Genomic DNA, 10,942 nt, shown 5'->3' with positions numbered 1-10,942 from the left:
AAATATAACACAATCCGAATAGCTGGGGGCATTCAGGTTAATCGAAGGAATAAAGGAAATTTTATGACTTGGCAAAGCAAGCAAAATGCCCGCCATCGCCACCATTTCATCTGCGGCAGCAGGCTTTCTTTTATGAAGTATGAAACTAGTAAAAGTATTGTTTATATTAATTTCATGATTCCAACATTGCGGAAGCAACTGCATTATATACGCCTCGTTCAAATTAGCGCCTCTTCCATTTTCGATGCTTTTTTGTTCGGGGCGCGTGTTTTGTAGCAACAAGTGTTGCTGAATAAATAACGCGCCCGCCATGATTAATCTGTGTTCGTCGGTTACGCTATTTACAAAGTAAGTAATTACCCTGCGTGAAGACCAAAAGAAAGACCCTCTTCGATCCCATGCGATTGGTGACAATTTCAGGAGTAGTTACATTGCTAAAACTAGATTAGCTTTGTCGGAATGCTCACTCAAGAATTATCGCGTGTTCATAATTTTCATGAATGTGTAATAAAAGGGTTACGAATACATCTTGAAGATTTCTTCCACATCACCGTAAGTATTTTACAAGTAAAATCTTTCTCTTTTTAGAATAATTACCTTTCAGATTTGATCATTTATGCATCAGAGTAGCCTTATGAGATAACGTAAGTAGGATAGCATTGAGTTACGTTTTTCTGTTGTATTCAAATACTATTTTTTAATTGATACACCGTGGTAGATGTTGCAAGCGATACAGAAACCGCAAATTATATGTATCTATTTATAAATTCCAAAAGAAGCGTCGCACCGGTTCCTTAAAAAAAGATGTTTAGAGATAATTGAAGACAAAGAATAGTCAACATATTTTGGGCGTTTGAGTGTTTTCATTTCCCAGATTAATAAGTAATTTAATTTTTTCACTTACTCTTGATGAAGTTGGTAGGCAGGATTTTTAACGGTCTTCACTTCTATCGAACTTCACTGAACAACCTTCAACTCGGTGCTGGTCCGCCGTCGTAAAATATATTTATTTGCGATGTTATTATGTGGTGCTTTCGCTCTTCAATCTGATTCTCTCGGGCAGTATTTGATTTTGTTGACTCGTGTTTAATAAAGTGGCTCCATATTCAATGTTTTCTGAAAACAAATAAGCACGTATTATTTATTTACGAAGACTTCTTTCAATCTGAAGCATGAACTACATACTCTGTCATTCCTGTTCCTAATTTATTTCGAAACGGTTGCTGAAAATCAACTTGTGCTAGCTATAATTACTTTTCTACGCCATCATCTTAGCTGTAATACTACATTCAGGCCTTTAATCCTGTTTAATTTCCATCGGACAATATTTTTTTCAGTCTAGCAGTTTATTTCATCCTTAATATTTGTACATATCACGTAAAAATAACTGTGATTTCCTGCAATTGTGCTCATATCCACTTGAGACATGATTTATATATTAACTAGTTCATTTACAATAAGTAAATTTCACACCCGCGTTCTAATGAGTGCTATCCAGATGCTTATTTGATGAGTTTATATGCGTATATATCATTAATTTTGAAAAATTTACCATTACTTGCTTAAAAGTGTATTAATTTTATCGTTTTCAGTCTACTTCTTCTTTTCGTCAAAGAAAATCCGTAGTTTAGTTGCATGGAACTCTACTTCACTGTGTGAAAATGTTTTCAATTTGGTTTTTGACGCGAACTTCAATTAGGTTACCCAGCAACATTCGATGTCATTGTTGTCAAAGCCGTAAAGAGGACGTCGGTACTATTCATAGAAAATTGCGTGCTTAGCAGATTAAAGTACGTTTCTAAAGAAATTAAATCCGTGATTATCATGCACACAAACAAATCGTGCAGCTTATATCCATGAAATAAATATTATTGGTCATAATGTAAGATTTCAGGATTGACATGTGGGATTTTTTTCGCTCTTGAAAAGACAAATCTTCCGAATTTTATTTTTTATCTTACCGACGGAGCGGATTTCAGGAAATTTGGTGTCATGGAGAAATAATTTTGAAAAAAATTGAAGCACTTTTATTTCAGAAAAAAACGTTAAATGAATAATTAACGTTTTTTTCACCGCTGTAAATAATATTTTCCATTGAAATTTAAATGCGTCCCAGATTTTCTGCATTTTAGGGAAAGTTAGCAAAAAGTATGAAACCTAAATAAGTCCTTGTAATTGTATCCTATGATAGTCGTTTCAACACACAATAGGATTTGCAGCAACTGTCCCTCTTATTTGACAGATATTTACAGATACTTTTCAGTATAAAGGAAAAGTTTGCAATTTTTTGCCGGAATAATATCCTCAAATCCTAACTCTTATCGTAAGTATCCGAATCATTCAAGTAAGTAAGGAAAACCACCTCTCCTTGATACGTTAACAGTGAGTCATCGAAATTGTTTCGTCCCCATAATCTAGTGCTCGTACTAGTATTCGGATATCGAAATTGTTTCGTCCTCAGTATCGATTGCTCGTACTAGTATTCGGATATCTAAAACGTGGATTGGTCAAACGTCACCATCAATGAAATGTTAACATGCCGCGAAATAGTATATATGTCCCTCGGAGGATAGCCCGCATTTGATTACAACATACTTTTACGTAATTCTATTTTTCATGATGCTAAGATTATTTGAATAAAGACGTGGAGTTAAAAAATAAATTCGTGTTTCGTAAAGCTAAAGCCTCAAAATTGAAAAGTTTTGCGTAATTTCAAATTTTCACTCGTTAAGAGTTACCCATGACTTTGGTCTAGCATAAAGCGTACGAACAATGTGCTAACAGTCACGTCTCTCGTATTCACGCATTGAATGTAGAGTCGCTAGTGCATGACTAGTCGGTCCGAATAGCTTTGGCCAGATAGGTATCTATGATGTGTTGGTTGCGTAGCATCAGGATACCGCTTTGCTAGCCCATACCTACTTATCCACTGCAAATTCTCACTTTGAAACCTGACTGCCTCAGTTATACTTGTTCCCGAATTAATATCCCATATTGATCAATTTTTATCCTCACCACGAGATCCCTATCCACTATCGCTTTCGACCTTATGAATTTGTAATGAGGTTTAGGTGTAGTGCGTGTTGCCTACCTTCGCATTACCGATGGATTATTCTATTAATAAGACCTCATTTTATTCTCCATATAAATGTCCCGTGCCTGAAAAACGGGTGTTCAGTAGGTTTGCCAACCTTGTCCTGGTCGTATTTTTTAAGCCACTGTCAGAGTGAAGAACCTCTTATTATTACGCTGGTCGGCAACGGCGAATTTCAAAGCACTGCATGAAACAAGTGACTTAGTATGCAGTTACACGCATCGGTGCAAAGTTACATACACCAAAGGATGAAGCTCGCTGTGAAAACATGTTTCACATAGTCCAGGAATCGAATCAGAGAAATGTAATTGAAAGACTGGAAGGGATTAGACCTATTTGGGATGGAATTGAAAAAGGACGTCAAAGTTGTGAAGACGGACAGGTAGAGCTAACTAGCAAAACCCTCCATGAAAACCTACTATAACCATTAGAATACTATATTGATAATACTATTTTTACGAATTTAACCGCATTAAATTTGCTAAACCTGAAAAGAGTAAAACAGAATAAGAACAGGTGATTTGAAACATAAGAAAGTCTCCTCTGATTCCAGTTTCAATAATGATGTTGACCTAAAATAGAGCTCTTGTTTAACTGCATTGCTGAAACAAATCTTTACCATATGTACTTTTTTTAACTACAACAATTGTGTTAATTCAATGTCAAGAGTAATCTGTTACACTTTCTTTGTTTTTCAAATAACTAACTAATGCATTTTGTTTTCTGGGCCAAGAACGTAAATCAATTGAGGAGCATCCATTTGTTCTCCATCTTTGAAGTCACTTGAATCTTTTAGGCTGCAGGTTGTGTGTGGTTTATCAAAAAAATTATCTTATCTCTGTGTTTATCATTCGGTTAGAAAATAGAAAACATTGTATTTTGTCTCCAGAAACACACAGAAATCTGATTGTCAGTGAACTTTCGCCAGGCTGTCTGTATTCATCGCCAGATAGAAAAGGAAACACTGTGGAGACTGTCGGCCCATAATATTGCTGCAGACAAGTCTGTAAGTATGGACGGGGCTTAATACACCTTTAGTAACTTCTTATCCTGCTAGAGTATAGACATATATATCGTTACAGCTTACACCTTCTGAGGCAAAGGAAAAAAAGGGGGTGAAATATTTGTTATGAGGTAGGAAGTGTCAAACACATACCTGGCAGAATGCACATCAGCGTGGAGCCGGTAGCTATCTAGGCCGTTATCACTGTCCTTCCGTCAGTTCCGTAAAAGAAAAGACTAGGCCCCCTTCAAACCTCAATGCTATCCGCATATTCAATTGCCATAAGAAAAAAATTCCCTGGACTGGGAATCAAACAACTAGCCACTGTGTGGATGACTATACCATTCAGGTTCTTGAAATCCCATAGCAATTGTACCGATGCTCTTTACAGTCAAGGATGTGGCAGGCTTCAAAATATTAGGCAACCCGAAAAGCTGGGGGAAGTCAGGTTCATTGAAGGAATGTAGAAAATTTCGAAGTTGGCCAAGTAAGTGATAGGCCTACATTGCCACCCTTTCACTCACAACAGTAGGTTTTTTGTTAAATGAAATATAAAACGGGTAAAAGTGTTGCTCATATTTGTATAGTGATTCCAACATTGTGGAAGCACCTGCATCATCTACGCCAGGTTAAATTACCACCACTTCCATTTTCAATGCTTTTCTGTTCGAGGGGCCTTTTTTGTCATCAGTTACGCAATTTACAAAGTAAGTATTTACCCTGCGTGAAGACCACAAGAGAGAACTCCTACCATCCCCTTGTCCTATACTGTTGAATTTTTATGAAGTAAAAACTCTACTATCTACATACTGTGTTGTTTCCATTGGTTTTGAGATCCCAAATTTCTTTAAAATGGTTTCTTTATCTTCACCACGTTCAAATCCGCACCTCTTTCATTAGGGAAGTGCACTAGTGTTTCAAATGCACCAAACACATTTTTTAAATTAGAGTTCAGAATATCATAATGTCGTAAAACCACAGTTTAAATCCTAATCGTGAATAGTTGATTCGAGATGACCGTCTGAAATATGGAAAAATTCAAAGGCCGCGAAAACGGGTGTCCATGTTGAATATTGGCCGTGACGTCACAAGGCAGTAGCAGAAGGCAGCTTCTACACCGTTTAGTTCTACCACTATTATTGCACAGAAAAATTACAGAATTTGAGGGTATCCGTTTTTTGCTGTCATAAAATATCTTCAGATTATATATGTGGCTGCTTCTCTTTTGAGTAAACGAATTCATCATTGCGTAATATATTAATATTCATTTACGTGTCAACTTCAAGTTTGGAAAGAGTAGTACGAATAGCACATTGAATCTTTAATAAATGCATGATGGCATTTATTTTTCGCTGGGTATATTTTGGCACAATGCCGTTTATCATGCCAAAACTTTTTTTGTAAGAACCGAGTCAAACTAATAAACCTATTTCAGACGTTTGCTGCAAGACTTATTCGTTGCGTATGTATTCACGCCGGCCGGAACGTTCGCCCTTCGCTACTAGAATCATGGGATGTTAGCCTTATTTCCGGGCTGGCTGGTTGTTGCAATGGTTCGCTGTCCAGGATGGGTTCAAGAAAAGATAATCTTGGTTGGGAGAAGGAAAATTCCAACGATTTATAAATGGTATACCAAACTTTGATGTATTTATGGTTACTGAATTTTTGAATAAGGAGGACAGGTTCAACGCTCCATAGAAATGCGAGACGTTAAGGCTAACAAGGGGAGACCGCGTACCTTGCTGCATCTTTTTCAATTAGGGCGTTAGTTAGTCTGTAATTAATTAATTTTCATGCGTTACTTTTTACAAGTTATATATATAAATCCAAAATATCCACAATTTACTAATGGGTCGGTTGGGGTAGTGGTAAAGTGCACGCATCAAAGGAAAGATCCGAAGGACTGAGGATGCCATGACGTGGTTCAAGTCTAGGTCATGGCATCATTTTTTGTTGCCTTCATTGTGATCATACGGCGTCTAGTTTATCATTAATATAATAAGTTTATCATTGCAGCAATCATTGACATGAGACAATTATTTTATCGTCATTATGGCGTTTAGGTATTTTAGCAGTGTCATTACAAACGCCGAGATACGATGACTACAAGGGTTGGTTGCGCTAAAATGTTAATTTTTTCTTTGCTTATACTGACCAACTTCCACATTAAAAATGAAAACCACTCTTGCAAGAGCACATACCATTAAAGGCTCGCGGCAAGCAACAATATGCGTACAGGCATAATTAATAAGAACACAAAGCGAATATAAAATGCCATACATCTCGAACACTTGTAATTCACATTACTCCAAAGGGAGTTTACTTACTCAGTACCTACCTCAGTACCTTGTACTCAGTACCTACCAGTTTACCTCAGTAGCAGTGCTAAAAGAACCATTCTGAAATATAATTTCAACTAACAAATAGGATGAAATAAAAGTTGATAACCCTGGACCGGGCGCGCTGGCGTATAAAATACGTCAATCTTTGAAAACCAAGGATTTCGACATTGTACGTACATTCTGGGCTATAATGGTCTCGTGTATTCTTACAATGTACTTTGACTGCCTATATTGCGAGTTTTCAAAGTTCGAGGTATTGTAGCTAATTTTTTAGATCAGCAAGATGAACCCGTCACCAGTGGAGTACAAATTACGCCGCGCGACCTGCCGTACCTTTATATCTGTATCACCTATAAATGTACTAATTTCAACAAATAAAGATTAACTTTAACAAAAATCGTTTGTTATCATATATGCACATATCATGGGCAAAGTACGCATTTTGCCCGGTCGTGTAAAAAAACAGTCGCGCCATAATTCTTTATCAAACTACTTTCAGTTTATAAATTACGTAGGTCTACGCGGAAGATGCTATATTATGACTCAACACACTTTCTGATGTGACTGAGGTACCTATTAAGTAAATTATTATAATATAAATATCAATTTGATCTTACAATACCTTCAAATGATCTTCAAAATAGAATATCATCGATAGGTAAGAGTCAGGAGCAGCCTTGAACCATTTATTCCGTATAGCTTGTGCTTAAGGCACGGGAATGAATATCTTCTCCAGGCTTTTGTTTCGACGTCGAGATGAAATTTGGAACAAAAAATCATTTATAATTCTATTTTGAATTCATGTTTTCGGTACTAGACGACATTTTTAGGAAGCAAACTCCACCGATTCCCGGAAACTCTCGCCGCGCTAAAGAAGGCGACGGAATACAGCGATACTCCACTGGTGACTACTGCCTTGTGACGTCACATCTCAATCAAGATGGAGGCACTGTGTTTCAGCGCAACATGAAATTTTCCGACTTTCAAAACGTTTTAAAGTGCATACCCCAGATGCAGAAAATAAAAGTGACTATACTAATGTTTCTTTTTTAGGCTAAACTTTCAAATTCAGCAATAAAAAAAAATTAGTGCACTTCCCTATTTTCAATGCCTTTTGATCGGGGCGTCCATTTTGTAGTAACAATTGTTCCTAAATAAATTACGCACCAACTATGATCAATAATGTGACGAATACGCAATTTACAGAGTAATAATCCTGCATGAAGACCAGGAGATGGACCTCCTCCAGCCCACCGTTGTTGGTGACGACTTCTGGAGCATTTTTGTTGCCAAAACTAGATTAGCCTTGTTGGAAATCTCGCTGAAAAGTACCGTATGAACTCAATTTTCACCAAGTATACTTAGCGGGAAAAAATCACATTTTGAAGCCTTCTTTCTTATCACAGTGAGGATTTTAGTGTAAATACCTCTCTGGTAAGCATAATAATTCTAGTATTTGCTTTGTTTATACATCATGGCAGCTTTATGTGGTAACATATAGAGGATAGCATCCAATGAGGATCTGTTGTTCTGATTTTTAATTTATACACCTCAGTAGGTGTTGCATTTTATTCCTATCTATTTTTTTAAGTAGAGAAACATGCCGAAACTGTTCTTAAGAAACGAAGATTAGATATAATTAAAGACAGAGAATAGTAAAAACAGTTCAGGCATTTGTGTGTTTTCACTTCGTAGCATAAAGAATATTTTAAAGTTTTTACTTACTCTTGATGTAGCTGGTTTTGTAACTGTCCTCTTCTGTGTCGAACTTCACTGATGAACCTCCACGCGCTTCCTTCGAGGTAACACATGTTAATGGGGATATAATTATGTGGTGGCTTCCATTGTCAGTCTGATTCTCTCGGGCAGTATTGAGATTTGTTCATTGGTGGTGAATCCAGTGACTGCAATACACTAATTTCCAATGTTTTCTGTAATCAATTCAGGACATGTCAATTATTTACGTATACTTCTTTCAATCTGAAGTATAAATGAACATATTTCCTCATATCTGTGCCTAATTAAATTCGAAACCTTTGTGAATATTAACTTGTGTTAGCTCATTTACCTCTCTATACAATCATCTCAGCTCTATTCGTACTTTCAGCTCTTTAATCTATTTTCATTGGCATCGGATATAAATTTAACGGGGACAATAATATATGAAATTCATGATATTTGCACAAAATTTGTTATAATAATATCAATTTTCTGAAATTGTTCTCATATATTGCATGTAAAGTGTTGGTTTATTTAATATTTTATTTACAACGGGGAAATTACGTACCCACATCTAATGAGTGCTATGGATTTTCTTAGTAATTGATACTATATGGATTTATGTCATTAATTTTGAAATTTTTGGCAATACTTACTAACTTGTGTGTAAATACAGTCGTTTAAAGTCTGCTTCTTTTTTTCTGCGATTAAAATCCTTAGTTTTTTTGCGTAGAATATATCTACACCTAGGAATAATGTTTTCATTTCAGTTTTGACAGGAACTTCAAATTAGATTACCCAGCAACCTTCGATGTCATTGTTGTCTGGTAATTCTGCCAGAAGCAGTGGGTGACTATGCGTACTCTTAAAGTGGATGTTGGTGCTTTAAATGATTTAAGAATTATTGCCTATGATACATCATTGGCTGATGAAAAGAACCATCAGCAAAACTCATATCCTCGAACACAATGTTCTTGACCATATGGCACTTTCCAAGGGTAGTATGTTTATCTTTTCTGTTCCGGAAAGGGTAACATTTCGTAGCTTGAGAGTGTTTTCCTAATCCTTATTTTTTTATATTATCCTTTAAGGATTTCCATTATGCACAATTCACCTGTGAAAAGTCATTTTTTCTAGATTTTTGATATTTAAAAAAAATTAGAACTTACTTGATTCTGAGTGTGATGATAATGGAGACATGATTTTCACTGTTTTTCATGAATTTCCTGAAACTGTGCTTTTCAATTTTTTATAGGGTGTGTATGCATCCTGAAAAAACGGTATTCCTTGTGATCAAAAGATTGACAGGATTTTTCATTCCACACACATAATATCTTACCTTGCAGGTGTTGATTTCAGAATATTTACTTTAATTCCTGTAATGCTTTTTCCATTGCAGTTGCATAAGTTTTTCCTGTGAAAAATGACTTTTTAATTTTTATGAGAGAATTAATTATTACTTACTTAATTAAAGTTTTTAGTCTAAGGGCATTAGACATTAACCATTCAAAATATCCTTGATTGATGATTTAAATACATTTTTGTAAACTCTTGAAATGTATCATGAATCCCTGGAATAAAATTTGATTGAAATTTCATTTCATAATCCTTTTATATGAGATTAGTGAATCTTGAATGAATAGGAAATGAGGAATATAATGGATCCAACATGCAGGAATGGATTATAATATTATGAGGATAGTATTGTACTTGCTTGATAGTGTTATTCAAATCCATATTTTTATTTGGTCCTTTATGGATTGCAATTGTGCACAATTTCCCTGTGAAAAGTAAGTTATTCTTGTTTTTTTTAATTGAAAAAAAGTATCACTTACTTGATTCTGTGCTTGATGGGTATATGCATATGACTTTCAGGGTGTTTCTTGATTTTCCTGAAGCTGCGTTTTTCAATTATCGTCCTTGCTTGATAGTGTTTTCCAAATCCATATTTAAAATACAGTCCATTATGGATTGCAATTGTGCACAATTTCCCTGTATAAAGCAAATTATTCTAGTGTTTTTGTTACTAAAAAAAATGAACTCTAACTTCATTCCGAGCTTAATGAGAATATCCATATGTATGACTTTCACGGTCTTTCATGACTTTCCTGAGGCTGGGTTTTCAATTCTTTCATATGAAGTCCTGAAAAAAGGTATTACTTGTAATCAAAATATGGACAGGATTTTTCTTTCCACAGAGATTATATCTTACCTAGCGGATGTTGTTTTTCAAATTATTTTCTTTAATTCCTGTGATGCTCTCTTCGTTACAGTTCTGTAAGGTGTTCCTGTGAAAAATAACTTCATTCTGTTTTTCTTATGGAAAATTAATTATTACTTACTTATTTATTCTGTTTAGTCAATAGACAATGCAATTCACTGTTCTAAATTTCCTTGATTCATGGTTTATAATTAATTTTTATAAACTCTTGAAATATCTAGGAATTCCCTGGAATTAAATTTGATTAAAATCATTCATAATATTCTTTCATATTAGTTTAGTGAACTCTGAAATAAGGTATATAATGATTGCATCATGCAGGGATGAATTATAATACACATGTATAAAGAGGATAGAGTCATGCCTGCTTCAAAGTGTTTTCCAAATCCTTATTTTTTATATGCTCCTTTATGGTTTGCCATTGTGCACAAAACACCACTGAAAAGTAATTTATTCTATTTTTTTATTATTTAAAAAAATTAACACTTACTTGATTCTGAGCATACTTAAAGTTGACAAATAACTTTTACGGTCTTTCATGACTTTTCTGAAACTTAATTTTT

At 35.1% G+C, this 10,942-nt stretch overlaps 1 long non-coding RNA gene across 2 annotated transcripts; it reads left to right on the top strand.

Annotated features, from left to right (window-relative positions):
* Positions 1-308: 308 nt before the first annotated feature.
* LOC124168029 lies at positions 309-9,746 on the top strand. Of its 2 annotated transcripts, none has more exons than XR_006866819.1 (3): positions 309-552; positions 4,023-4,100; positions 8,929-9,746. It is a non-coding gene; the product is annotated as an uncharacterized LOC124168029 (long non-coding RNA). The 2 variants fall into 2 exon arrangements; XR_006866818.1 differs by having other exon boundaries at positions 3,984-4,100.
* The last annotated feature ends 1,196 nt before the right edge of the window (positions 9,747-10,942 follow it).

The sequence above is a fragment of the Ischnura elegans genome, chromosome 11 (assembly GCF_921293095.1).
Source record: "Ischnura elegans chromosome 11, ioIscEleg1.1, whole genome shotgun sequence".
NCBI classification, from domain to species: Eukaryota; Metazoa; Arthropoda; class Insecta; order Odonata; family Coenagrionidae; genus Ischnura; species Ischnura elegans.
This window is presented reverse-complemented; position numbering and strand designations above follow the sequence as displayed.